This window comes from Lupinus angustifolius, unplaced genomic scaffold, assembly GCF_001865875.1.
Source record: "Lupinus angustifolius cultivar Tanjil unplaced genomic scaffold, LupAngTanjil_v1.0 Scaffold_628, whole genome shotgun sequence".
NCBI lineage: Eukaryota > Viridiplantae > Streptophyta > Magnoliopsida > Fabales > Fabaceae > Lupinus > Lupinus angustifolius.
Window position 1 is genome coordinate 17,222 of NW_017727955.1, and position 13,999 is coordinate 31,220.

General features: G+C 32.5%; 1 long non-coding RNA gene across 1 annotated transcript; it reads left to right on the forward strand.

Annotated features, from left to right (window-relative positions):
• Positions 1-5,631: 5,631 nt before the first annotated feature.
• On the forward strand, positions 5,632-7,127 carry LOC109341758. The gene is made up of 2 exons (XR_002106988.1): positions 5,632-5,858; positions 5,921-7,127. It is a non-coding gene; the product is annotated as an uncharacterized LOC109341758 (long non-coding RNA).
• Positions 7,128-13,999: the final 6,872 nt, after the last annotated feature.

A 13,999-nucleotide genomic window follows, 5' to 3' on the forward strand; every position in this document is an offset into this window, starting at 1 on the left:
AGGCAAACCTAATTCTTAGAAATGCAAATACTTTGTCAACAGTACCAAAATTTTACCAAAGAAAACTAGAAGCATGAGATGGAATATATATTGACTGAACATTGAAAAATTATGATCAATGCAAGAATAACATACAATGGGTGATATGCAGTCTGATTAGAATATCAAATACAGATATTATAAGAACACACCAAATCAATTCATTTGAATATTGGACCTTATCGATGTTACTTTTGACTCTCTTGTTTCCAAATTTTAGAGTTGCGGGGGAAGCAAATCATCTTATTAGTAGTATAAAATTTGTCGATGGGGTCCATCCCTCATAAGCAATACAATTAATACTGAGAAACTGGTCCATAGATGGTGCCAAAATGTTTCTTATCTAAATAAGTAAAAGAATATAACAGCAAGACTGTAGTTGAAAATACATACCTGTGACAAAATAATCATCAAATGAAGTGAAACTTTGAGCGTTATTGTAAACAAAATAACGAAAACCCCAACTTTTACAAGCACTCACTTAAACTTCATTATTTTCCCTTCTTTCATCATTTCTATTGCTTTTATGAAACATCAATACAAATATGCAACACTAACAAAAGGCTAAGTATGGAATGGATAAAAACTCTTATTGCATATTAATTCAAGTATACCGTAGACTGAGTCTTATCATTAGCTAACAAATAACAATTAACTTATCCTTTTGGAGCATGAATCGCTGGTCCCACCACATTGCTTGAAGGGCCAACAACAACAATCATACTGCCATTGTAAGAATGCAAATATATGATAGGGGAAAAATATAAACTAACCTTCACACTTCTCTGGATGCCTAGGTGAAAGAAAAATAATTGCTGTGCTTGGCAAATATACTAAGAATTGCTGGTTAGAAAATAGAAAATCAAACATGAAAACAGCACACCAAAAGAAACATTATCATTGCACAAAAGCTAGAATCCGATGAAAAAAGCACAAACATAAACAGAAAACTAACTAGATGGAAAGAAGAACAACATTCTGTTTCTCTGAAACGATGCTCCATCTGTCTAGTTGCCACTGCCACTTCCAATCCTGGTGCAGCGGTTACTGAAGAGTTGTGAACTTATCTACATTGCAAATTGTAATTCACTATGTCAAAGAGTTGTTTTATTAGTAAAGTTGAACCCCAACATAGCATTGAATTTCAAATGCATCCCCAACAAGATGGAGAATTCAGATTCAGAGTATCATTTCATGTTACCATCATGCCCAAAAGGATAGAACAGTAAAAAAAATATGACACTCAGTTTTGAATCTTCAACAATTTTGGGTATCACAACATAAGAACATTGCTAAAATGAGACTGGCTCCTATATTGGCAAATTGATTTGAAGCTTGGAAACCCAAATGAAGCCTTTAAAAGTCAATTCAAATATTAATTAAAGTTGGGAAAAACTTTACATAGATTGCAAAAGTTTAGAACTTAATAGAGACAAAAGATAATGATGGGTGAAAATAATAAAGGAAATGCAGAGAAGGGAATAATGTGATGTGAACACAATCAACAAAAAACTCACTTTCACACTCAATTCATGTCTACCCTTCTGTATATGAATCATCTTCGCAAGGAAAGCAGTAAAGGCAAAAAATCTTCTCTATAAATGTGCTTGATATATCATAAGACATTTCAATCAGTTCTGATTTTAATAAGTTATTTGAAATCACCTTTTTCAACAAAGCAATAGCAATCGCATGTGCCTTCATATCATATTATCCAAACTACATATCTTGGTGAAATTATACTTAAACATAAAGAACACCTCATATGTTGCTATACATGGCCAAAGTCTACATCACACAGAGAACATTCTTTGATTCATATACAAAACCAATTCTATTGTATATGAACACCAATTCTATACTCATCCAACAAACAATTGCTTCCACACAAGTGGATGGCCCATCAGTCTGTGTAAATAGCATAGCTTACTATCTGTTTGAGTGAGTAATGACAATAAAAGAGAATAAACTTTTTGTTTTAAAGAGACTTCGTGACAGCCTGACAGGTAACGATAAACATGAAGCTTTGAAAGCCCTACTATTTTAAAAAGTTTGTCTCTTCAGCATTTTTTCCTTGTGTCTTTTTTGCTCTATATCCTCACTTTTATATATTTTCTTCCTTCAATCTAAAATTATTACTCCTTTTACCAGAGATAGAGAATAAATTGGCAAGAAAGAACTACGTAACCTTAAAAAGCTTCTCTTGCTCAATAGCTGCTTCTCGGGTAGTCCAGCCAGACCAATAAGAAGCACATAAAATGATTCCAACAGCCATAACCCACAAAAATGCTTCCGCAACATCAACCAATGGACGGTGTGGAGAGTATAACTGTATGGACACTTCAGAGCAGGAATTGTACATAGAGAAGTGGAAGGATATCAAGTAAGACATAAGACCAGATCAGGTATCAAAAACTATAAGCAGTAATTTCAAAAATTAAGCTTTATCTCTATTCTTTGAGCATTGAAAAAATAACCAATGGACGGTGTGTCTTGTATGTTTTCTTTGGTGGTTGTTCTTTCAGTGGAGTTGTTTTATCTCTATTCTTTGAGCTTTCTTGTATTGCCAGCAATTTTCTTAATAAAATCTGTTTTACTTATAAAAAAAAGCTTGATTTGACTAGAGAGGCACTAGGTAATGAATAATGAACATAGCATAACCACTTTACCCTTTACAAACAACTCAAATAGTAGGGAATAATAGCATTACCAACAATCCAGAAGTCATACCATGTGATGATATATTAATCCATTTGCTCTTTATTTTTCAAATGAGATGAGATCCATAACCATACCACTATAATAAAAAAACATAAAACAACAATACCATAATGTTATATCAAAATGCATAAGCTAGAAAATAGGAAGCACGTTGAAAGTGACTGACTGATTCAAAATCTACAGGTAATGATGTAATTTGGTGTTCCCCACATTCTCTAGATGTAAAACGAAATTGTATATTGGCAAAGAAGAGCGCGTCCATAGTACACTGAATGACTACTTATTGCACACGGTAGTGTTAAAGTACCTGGCCTTTTTTTATCATGTTACAACAGTAATTTCCTGACAGATACACTAATCATCATGCCAAAAACATACAAGACACATAAAAGTAAAATCATAAAACAAGTCAAAAGGTATATGAAAACCAACCTCCTCATGAACAGTAGATTTGTCTTATTCATTTGGCACTCCGGCCGAGAAGAAATCCAGATGCTACTCAAGGCTCCACCATCAGCAGAAGCATCTTCGTTTGAATTAAAGAACAAGGTAGAGGATGAAGCACCTGAGATGCCACATTTCATCAACATCTGCAGAAGTAGAAGCAGTGAGTCCTCGATATCATGATAAAAATTGATCTAAAATCTCTTGGCAAGGCTTCAAGAACCTCGAACACTTGAGAATGGTAGCATAGCCAGTGAAAGGGCCAAGAGGACCAATTGTTTGAGGGTATTCCAATAGGTATAGAGTCTTGAAATGATTTCATATGCTTTGAAATGCCACTTTGTGACTGAGGGTCGAATTCAAACTGAGAACAAGGAGGGTTAAGATTGTAAATTTGATGAGAGTGATAACGACAACTCTTGAGGATTAGTGGAATCAGTGAACACATTCCCAGTGTGTTGTAGTTGTTGTCCATTGATCATCTTGTCATTGAAACTATTTTGATTAGTCCACATATTTGCTTGATATGCATAGCTTTGATGATAAAGTACAGACTTACTAGCATTCCCTCCCAAAATGCCATGATTTTCTTGAAGTGAAGCCAATTCTGAGGTGTGAGCATTGATAGAAGAAGACTTGAATATGTCTTGCAAAGCATTGTGATACAGTGAAGGTGAAGAAGCCTGTGCATCCATGACTATGATATTAGTATTACAGCTACGCTTATGATCATACTGTTGCTAGTGAGTAGACATATTATTGCTAACTCTCCACAATGATCCACATTTCTGAGGGGATAAAATATAAAAAATACATAAATAGTAGCACAATATATCCCTATGAACTCTCCACAAAGATCTCAATGCCATCAGCCATTTAGTTATGTTTATAAGCAGCAAATACAGTCACAGGCAGGCTTAATGCTTCAGTAGAAACTTGTTCAGTCAAAAAGAAGAAAAAATACATGGCATGAAATTACCACCATTACCTACTGTCAGCATAATTGGAAAGGAACTGAAGTGAGATTAGGTTTTTCATATTATATCCAGTCAGGACTATAAAGGCAACATACCTTCTACACACCAGGTGCACCAGATGCTCGAACTTCCAGTGTTAATCAAATCCAACAAAATTAATTGATCAATGGCAAAAAACGCACTCCAAAAAAACTAAATCGTCAAAACAAGCCCCTTCATAAATCTGTGCAGCTGAGTATCGCGACTTTATAATATATTGATTGTTTGTTCTATGAAAGAGCATGATAAAATAAAACAAGTAATATAATTATTAGAATAGATACAGAACTAATTGATCTAATTACTTTTTACCCAGCTTGTATCTTCTTTCCAGTAACCCTTTTAAGCAATCTCCTTCCGGTTCATGTTAAAACTACTTTTCCTATTTTAAACATCCGCACAAACCTATTAAACAATGCCAAACACCAAAAGCAGTCAGAACCAGAAATTCCATCAAAATGTTTCTTCAAATTAGCCAAGATCTTGCCCTTAAACCTTTGACTTCGTTATTCCAACATAACCTAAAATCACAAGTTTGAAAAACATTTGCAAAATTAAGAAAGGTTTAGTTACCTATCCCATCATCCAGAGCACAAGGGGAACTTATCAAGTCAAGCAAATGATGAAGGCTCTTTACATTAATATTATTAACTGCCTAGTTTTTGTACAATCTTTGAAGTCATATTTCATCAACACCAAAATAATTTGGAACTTGTCAATGATAAAGGGCCAGAGTAGAAAAAAACTAACAATAAGCAAAACTTTAATAAAGACAAAAAAACAACACAGAGGGAGACGAAGTACATCACAAAGCTTAGCTATCCCTGGCTGTAGTAAAAGATGGAAGCTCCTCTGTTGTTTCCTTACTTCGTTATAGCTACTTTGAGGTCTCAATACATTTGATCAAACAAACAAATTCAGTAAAAATGCAATTCACATTGAATAAATTACCAATCAGTGTCAACGTGAGGCAAAAGCCGGGTCAGGGAAGAGGCTTTGCAAACCACCTCACTTTGAAGCAGTGAGACAGGGTGGATACCTCTTGAAAGTGAAGCAGCAATATTAAGAGAAAATAAACTTTTTGATCTGTCACACCAAAGTAATAGGTGGTACCTCAAGGTTGCCTCGTTAACATTGACGCATCTCAGGTGATGGGAACTTATCCCAGAAACCCCCTTGCCTCAAAGGATTTCTTGATTTCAAAGAAAAATGTTAAAAACACAAGCACTTTGGTGTAGTCTAGAATTAAGGAATGTTACCTACTGGATCTCCAGACTTTCCTGTAATGGTTTCAGGTTGTACAAGAAACTTCAAATGCTAAAATAATTCAACCTCATTGAAATGTGAAAAGTCATTATAAGTTGAAAGTCACTAAAAATGGAGGTCATTCCTTGTTTCCAGTGGATAACTTTTCATCATCAGATTTTGAAGAAGGCTGATAAAAATAATTGATAAATTTCTTCTGATTCCTCTGCACATCCGATAAAGAGGTCAGCTTAAAAATACCATCCCAAACACATTAGAAGCTTTAAAAATAAGTCTATCCTATATGTGCAGGTAATGTTTTTTCTTCTTTTTAGATAGCAGCATTACTTTAAATCCAAACATAAATTTTGTAAGCAAATCATCTTATTAGTGGTAATAAAATTGTTGATAGGGCACAATCCCCCATAAGCAATACAATCAATACTGAGAAATAGAACCTTAGATGGTTATAACAGCCAGATTGTTTCTTATCAAAATAAGTAAATGAACATAACAACAAGGTCGCAGTTTCAACTACATACCATGTGACAAAATAATCATCAAACAAAGTGAAACATTGAGCTCTATCGTTCAGTAGATAATGAAAACCTCAACTTTTACAAGCACTCACATAAACTTTTCATTATCTGTCCCCCTTCTTTAACCCTTTCTCTTGCCTTTATGAAACATCCATACAAATATGCAGCACTACCCAAAACCAACCAGAATGACAACAATAAAATTATGATTGAAAAGTTTGGTCATATGAGGAGATAACAACAACAATAACAATAACCAAGCATTGTCCCACTAGGTAGAGTTGGTTACATGGATCATGGTCATAAAACGATGCCATGATTATGTGATAAGAAGACAAATATTAAAAGAGGATCAAATGGAACTAAGGAAGATGGTTCAATTGAAAAAGGGTGTTGGCTGGATCAAAGAAAAATCAAAAGAAACCTTAAAAAAAGTCCTCGCTCTAGTAGTTCTACTAAAATATTGCTTTTGATTGAACTTAGTGGTGTAGCTTTACCCAAGTAGTTGACCTCATATGGCAGGATAAAGCTAAGTTGTTGATAAAAATGTGTCATACAACCAAGAATTTCAAACTAACCAGAAGAAAACCCATTTTGGGATGGTAACAGTATAACAACAAAACCCGAACTTATTCAGTATATTTATATATATACTTATATAGAAAGAGATTTTCTAAGGGATAAAAAGTACATGAAAGACAAACCTAATAAAAGCAATAGAACACACCAAAAGGCACATGTATGGAATGGAGAGAAACTCTTATTTCATATTAATTCAGGTGTTGCGTCCCTATCATTGCGATTACACCAATTACTTTATCCTTTTGGAAGATGACTCTCCAGTACCCACAGCATTCCTTCAAGGGCTAGCATCAACAATCAAGTTGTCATTTTCATCATTAACCAATGTGGTAGAAAGATCTAAATGCATGTCCACCAAGAATGAACATTCTTCAATAATTGAGAATGTTGTTCTATTAGAGTGTTAGCTTTGTTAAATAACATTGAAAATCTAGAAAAAGGAGAACTGAGACATACATAGCAGTTACAAATGGTCGGAGTATGCTGCAAATTCATCAAATTGTATATCTATTCAAGTTTCAACCATTGTCAAAAAAGCAAGAACTAATAATATTTTGTTATCAATTTCAATGCCCTCCACAACCACGCCAAAAGGATTCACAATTTGTTATCATTTTGTCCCCTTCTAGGGAATAAAATATGAAAAGTACATAAATAATAGAAGCATGGTATTATCCCAATTAACTCTCCACAAAGATCTTAATGTCATCAGCCATTTAGATATGTTTACAAGCAGCAAATACAGTCACATGGCAAGCTTAATGCTCCAATATAAAATTGGTCAGTCATAAAGAAAATAAATAAATGCATGAAATTACCACCATTACTATGGTCATCATAATCGGAAGGGAACTGAAGTGCGATTTGGTTTTTCTTATTATCTGTGGTCAGGACTATAAAAGCAATATATCTTGCTGCACTCAAGGTGCATCAGATGCTCGAACTTCCGCACATTCAGTTTTATTCAAATCCAATTAACTGATCACTGGCACAAACAAACTACAAAAAAATTAAACCATCAAAGGCAACCCCTTTATAAATATGTGCAGATATATTCTCTCACAAATTACTTTCTTTTTTTTTCCTTCACAACATCATATTATATTGATTGTTGTGCTAAGAAAGGGCTTGATATGAACAAAACAAGTAATATTATTATTAGAGTAGATCCAACACTTGAACTCATTACTTTTGGAAGTGCTTATATCAGTCATTTCCAACCCATCAAACTCTTTTGAGTTACTCGTTTAAGCAATCTCCTATTTCGAACATCTCAAAAAATATTTCACACGAAGTCAAACACCGATAGTAGTCAGTCAGAAATTCAATCAAAATGTTTCTTCAGTTTAGCCAGGATTTTGCCCTTCAATCAAAATCTTATAATTGTCTCTTTTTCCTATTCTCTAATTCCACCAAGATTGTTTACCCACAATCACAATCCACCAAGAATGAGCATTCTTGAATAATTGAGAATGACATTCCATTATAGGCACAACCCACAACCGAATAAATTGCCTCATAGAATTTTTATGGTTTTTGATCAGAGTGTGTTAGCTCTGTCAAATAACATTGAAAGCTTTTTATATTAATATTACTAAATGAATAGCTTTTTATGCAATCTCAGAAGTCATGTTTCACCAACACCAAAAGGGACTAAAAATAAAGAACCACAAGAATATTCTGAAAGACTTGTGGCATGAAAAACACAAGGAAATCATATTCCCCTTCTCTCTATTCCACCAAGATCGTTTACCCACAATCTCAATGCACCAAGAATGGAAATTCTTGAATAATTGAGAATGATATTCCATTAGGCAAGCCACAACCGAAAAAATTGGCTCATTAAATTTTTACGATTTTAGATCAAACTCGTCAAAGTGTGTTAGCTCTTTCAAATAAGATTGAAAAAAATCTAGAAAGAAAGAGAAATACGTAGCAGTGAAAAATGGTCTGAGTATGCTGTCATCAAATTCTATATCTATTCACGTTTCAAACATTGTGAGAAAAACAAGAACCAGAGAAATTTCGTACAACGTAACCGTTGAACCAAAAGTGACACAGCCAGAGAAATTGCCTCGAGATTCTAGGGTTTTGAATTGCTTAACGAAGAAGTAGAATTAGTAAAATCAAATAAATGATTAAAACTAAATCAGAGAAATGCCACAAAATCAGAGAAATGCCACAAAATCATCTTACTCTCTCTCCATACTCTCTCTACTCTCAGTCTCTTCTCTTTCTTACTATAATCATCGAAATCGTGAGCCACCACACCACAGGCAGTTACAACAACATATTTATAATAAAGTGAGCGTGAATATGACGCACCATTTGACGTAAAGGTCACGCCTAACATGGGCCTGGGCCCAACACCTTATATGATTTTATTCTAAATATTTTTTTATATTCATCGTCTAATTTTATTTTCTATCTCCCTGCTTAAAAAACTGTTTATTCTTTTTATAAGGTATTAATAACATTTTTTTATGCAACATTTACTATTTATAAGATACTACAACTGACAAATAATAAATAATACTGAATGATAATTTTAAATAATGTGTATGAGTTGTTATAGATAAATTAGTCAAATTACATTACATAAATTGGCGTGCTTTTAAGATGAATGGAGTATCAATTTTGTCAATATCTATGCATCAAAATCATCTTTAAGAAGATTAAGATCTCTCATGAAAAAACATAGATTCCTAAATGCAGAAAACGAAAAAATAGAATACCTAGAAACGTCACATGTGAATGCAGAAAAATGTTGTAGCTCCGTTTGTAATAGATTCTACATATCAAAACCAGAAAATAGTGAAGATGAAGAACAAGAAATGAGAATGGATTAAAATGGAATGATAATGCAAAAGAAGAAGAGATAAGTCACTGTGCTCTTTCTCTCCTACTTTTATATTCTTTATTATTATTTTGACATCCACAACTAAAGAGAGCTCTTCTTTTCTTTTTCTTTTCTAATCTCTCATTTTTATTTTATATAATATTTTTTAAACATAAAATTTATATATCAAATATTATTTTATTAACGAGTGTTGGTTCAAGTAATATATATTTGATTCTCTTTAAGTAAAATCTTGGGTTCGAGTCTTGTGAATGAAAAAGATATTCGCTGGGAGAGTTAGCCTCACATAATTGTTGATGTTCCCGCCTCAAACATGATTGCCTCTAGTTAGAGATGGCAAAACGGGCATTGTCCGTGGGCGCGCCCGCATAGCCGCATTTTTTTGCGGGCAAGGCATACAAATTTTGTCCATTTGCCCGTTTCGCCCGGACCGTTTTGTTCGCTAAATTTGCGGACATTTTCGTTGGGCATGCAGGCGGCCCATTAACATAATTTAAGGAAAAAAGTAAGAAAAATTTAGATTAGTTATGATGTAATAAGATTTTTAATCTCTAAAAAATTGTAATATAATGTGATTTGTTAAACTTCATATAAAATATCAAAAAATTTGTTAATTTTTTATCTTCAACTAATTTATTTAATTTATTATATGAATTATTATTTTTTAATTATTCAACAATGCTCGCGGTCTGCCTGCAAGCTCGTTAGTCCATTTTAAAACGGACAGGACATTGAATTTTATTTGTTAACCAATGCGGGCATGACTGCACCCGCTTAAATTTTTGTGGACATTTGCGAGCGCGGGGTAAACTGGGGTTTCAAATACAATGGCACTTCACTAGTTGGGGAGCCAAAATCTTTCAATTAAAGAAATATCCCATGCTTTTCAATAAAGGTATTTTCTTATACGTATAGTTGGGGTAATAGTGATTATTATATCCCATGCTTTTCAATCTTTCAATTCACTAGTTGGGGTAATAGTGGTTAATCCATCATTGTATTTTCTTATACGTATAAAAAATTTAAGAGTAGCAATTAGGGATGACAATTAGTGTCTAAGGAGATAAATATCCACCAATATATACTATTAATTCTTATTTATTATCTAATATAATGTTTATGAAATTATTCTTAATAAATAAAATTTTCTTCTTAATGTTGAAGTAATAGCTTTACTTTTTTATATTTGTTTTGAGTATAAACAATTATATATAATAATCAATTTAAATTATGTTTTATAATATATATTTTTCTTCTTTTTGATTGCTTAATTAAATAACTTACATGATTATATGAAAACAATATATATTGTAAATAACTTACATGATTATATGAAAACAATATATATTGTTAATATTTATTTTTAATATTTTTTATATTTATAGGTTACTAGCGTGTTGACATGCATTGTCGTGCATGCCAACCCGCTTTCCTATCATTTATAATGTATAGTTTGTATGTTATAAATGTCAAGTATAATATTTTATGTTAAATATTTGTAATCTACAGTTGAATTTATTCGAATTGTGTATTCAAAACTGATAGTTATAATGTAAGAAGAAATATTTAACCAAATAATATGGAACATATATTGGTTGGAGATGAACATTGGGCTATATATGGTTTTTAGTAAAAAATAGAAAATAGTAAGGGCAAAATAGAGAGAACCACAAATTACATCATGGTGGATGGTTATTTTGGATTTTCCCTAAGTAGTATAGAAGTATAGATATATATATAAGTTATAATCCAATTAGTCTACCCATTCCATCACTAGTTGTAATAATTATATAGAAGAACAAAGAAGTAAATGCCATATAAACGTAGAAGCTTACTGTTTAGAAAATGCACATAAATTGATTTTTTAATTATTTGAAAATTATTATTTTTATAAAGTACTATATTTTTTCTTTACTAATAAAGGGAGACAGCCAACAAATTAGTTTTTTATAAATAGAAATGTTAAAGGTCCGTTAAAAATTTAAGAGTCGGTTAAACTAATTGTTATGGTGACCGACATGTTTTTTTTATTATTATAAATATATGAACTATGGGGCAACTAAAGAAGTCATTAGTAGTAAGTGGGAAAATCAGTGATGTACCCGCTATTCTTTACACTGCTCTCTCCCTCTCTCTCTTTTCCCACTTCAGGATTTCAATTTTATGTTTCCCATTATAGGTCCTTTATCCACGTTCTCACTCGCCGCACCACCATATCCAAACCACCCTCCGCCGCACCACCTTGTCCAAACCACACGAGCCGCCGCAAAGAAACGAAAATGCAGAGAAGCCAAAGGACTCCGTGAAACCTGAACAAGTATTCGCAATATGTCTTCTAATTATTCATAGCAGAAGATTACTGAATTGACAAAATTAGTTCCACTGCTGAAAAAGAAACACTCCTAGTTCAAACCAAGCTCGAGCGTTTGATATGATTTCAAAGAAACCGGAAGAATCTTGATTTATATTGTGCATTCTTTTGAGGACTTTGATTTGTCTTGTTGCCAATAGGTGTACGTGCATATTTTTTGGTGATGAGAAATGAAGGGTTGGAGATGGGAATTGCCGAATTGGCAACACTTCCATTATCAAGGTGCACACTGAGGCATGTGGAAGGATTGGAGTTCAGATTAAGAAGCAGTATAAGGTGGTCGTGGTTCTTTCTTGATGTTCTTGCAACAAAACAACAACCTAACTTTAATATTCTTGTGCTTACATATATTTTTAAATTGTTTCCAAGATTTAGAATTCTGATCAAGAAAATGTTGTTTTTTGTCTTTTATTTGGTAGGAAAAAGGTGATTTGGGCATTCTTGTGCTTACTAATAAGATTATTGCTAATGTTATTCTTTTTAGTACTTCTGACCCCCCTGCTCAAGCATCTATTTTGTTGTAAAAGGGCGACCCTTTTTTGTGATGAATAGTTCCAGTGTATTCTCTAATGATGGTAGTGAAGTAACATGTACAAAAAAAAAATTAGAATTAACATGCATGAGTTTTGAGATGGTGTTATATTGAAGACTCGACTCCGTTTTGGTGCTCTATTCAAATATTATCCATTATCTATAAGAATGGAAGGGGTTGTTGATATTACTATAATGGATATCTTATATGATTGACACTTGTCATTTTTTAAGGGTAAATTTGTCAATCCAAAACTATTTTTTTTCTTTAAAAAATAAAAGCAATCATTTTGTTAAAAGCAATTTACTTAACTACACATATCTAATAACTATATACTTTAATTTGGTGGGGACATTTTAGTATCTGCACACTATTTCTTGCAATAAAATAATAAGGACAATTCAATTCATCTCATCTTCTACCTACATTCATTTCAAATTCCAATTCACTTTTCACTTTCCATATTTTCACTTTTGTCCTTTCAACCACACCACTCCTTAGGCTTCCACCACTCTCTTTCTTCAATCTTTCTTTCATTTCCATCTCTTCCCTTCTCCTCTAAACAATATAAGCTCATAGACCTCATCAAAACAAGAATGGTTCCAAACAACCTTTGAGAGTTAAGAGCAACAAAGAGAATGATGAAACTCATGTAATTTTTCCCCACATGGATCTATTTCAAAATGTTATATTGAACTCCGGTACCTTTACCTATTTGTTGTTTTTTAGTACAATCTTTACTAACAAGGTAATATTTTTTTGTCATTTCTATTAAGGGATCAGATTGCTCCCCATTGGAACCTGTGATGAAGACTGCCCACGGCCAGAGCCCCCTCTTATTACCTGGGTCTGTGATGGACATGCGGGTTGCCCCCCATCCATTCTTCATTATCTTCCATCTTTTTTTGCTTTTCATTTTTACATTTTACTATTTTCAACCTAAATCTCATTTCTTTTGCTTTTTATATTTAATTTCGTTTGTTGCATGTTTAGATCTACAACAAAAGAGTCATGAGTTAGTCCATTTTTAATTTGTTTTATTATGTGGGTAATTTGTTTGTGAAGATGTGTAACATGCCTTTATTTTCTTTCATTTCAAGCCTCTGTCTACTATTTAGTTGTTGCTTAAATATTATTTTGCAATTTTGATTCATTTACTATGTGTACTACTGTATACATTGATATATTTGAAAGTTATTTTTTGTTATATAAACATAATTTATAAGAGAAGGGAAAAAGCTAGAAGATTTAATTGGTTGCATTGATCTCAAGTTAATGAAATTTACTGGTGCAGGATGAAGTTTATCTTTTTGAATAACAAATGTGTTCAATTTGGATTTCAATTATTAAATAAAGTTAAGTAGAATATTTTATCAAAACTTCTATGTTGTTTATCATATTTGTCTTATTTTTACAGTTGATTTTTGAGACCTCTAAATTAGGTAGATTAGTGAATGAGTTTTGAGGGAAAAAATTCATGACATGAAACCAAATGATAGAGAAAAACAATAAGTGATGAGAAGGAAATGAAAATTGCAAAAAAAAAAACTTTATTGCCATTTGCTATATTTTAGTTAAACTTATATTGTTAAATTTTTTAGTTTATACTTTTATATATTTTTTAGTTTGTACTTCTATGTAAACAATAAT